Genomic DNA, 929 nt, shown 5'->3' with positions numbered 1-929 from the left:
TTGTTGAGCCCTCGTCTAAACCATTAGCTTTTCCCAGGCCTGCTCTAGGCTGATAAGCAGCAAATAGTCAGTCAGAGCAAAGCTTACTCCACATCCCATGGTTACTGAGGCCCACTTCTAGACCAATAGCTTTACCGAGAGAGAGAGAGAGAGAGAGAGAGAGAGAGAAAGAGAGACCCCAAGCACAGCACATGTAGAGCAGTGGTGGCATCTAGAGCCATCGCAAAGCAGGGGCTACAAAAACCGTAAGGATAGAAATCGAATCATGAGATGCGAGTCATACGACTGGCAGCAGCTATACACTCCAAGCACATGGATCAATCCTATCCATCCCCTACTGAGTAAAACACACGGGAGGATCCCCAGCTACTTGAACAAGATATGGATCAATCCTATTCATCCCCTACTGAACTGGAGGATCCCCAGCAGCTACCTCAACAACCTATGGACACTCGCCGCGGACTAACCACCTGACCATAGCGACCGTTCCGCAAGACCCTCTAGCTTGGGCCAACATCATAGAATGTATGCTAGCACCTCTGAGACCATGCACCCCATGTTGCCATGCTTCACCCCCTTGGGGTGACCTTGTGCTCTCCTAGGTTCACGAGCTCTCCACTAGCACTCTTCTAGAGGTGACCATATTTGCAGATGGAGGTGACCATATACTGTTTTTCCCCAAGGAACAAGCCTTGTCGCCTCTCTGCAGGTATTCGTCTGCAAGCCTCAGAAGACGTAGTCATGCATGTAACCAGATGGGATGCGGGATTTGCACCATTCACTCGCTGCAAACCTAGTCGCCTTTCTTGCTCGTCAAGCCCGCCCTCTTCCTTTATTCAACTCACCCACAATCCCGGCAAGCCCTCGTCTACAATCACCCATATCCCCTCGCCACAAACCTGGTCCCTATCACCCCATTTTGCTCGCCT

Source organism: Adiantum capillus-veneris, chromosome 11, assembly GCF_014529385.1.
Source record: "Adiantum capillus-veneris isolate H3 chromosome 11, ASM1452938v2, whole genome shotgun sequence".
Taxonomy (NCBI): Eukaryota; Viridiplantae; Streptophyta; class Polypodiopsida; order Polypodiales; family Pteridaceae; genus Adiantum; species Adiantum capillus-veneris.
This window is presented reverse-complemented; position numbering follows the sequence as displayed.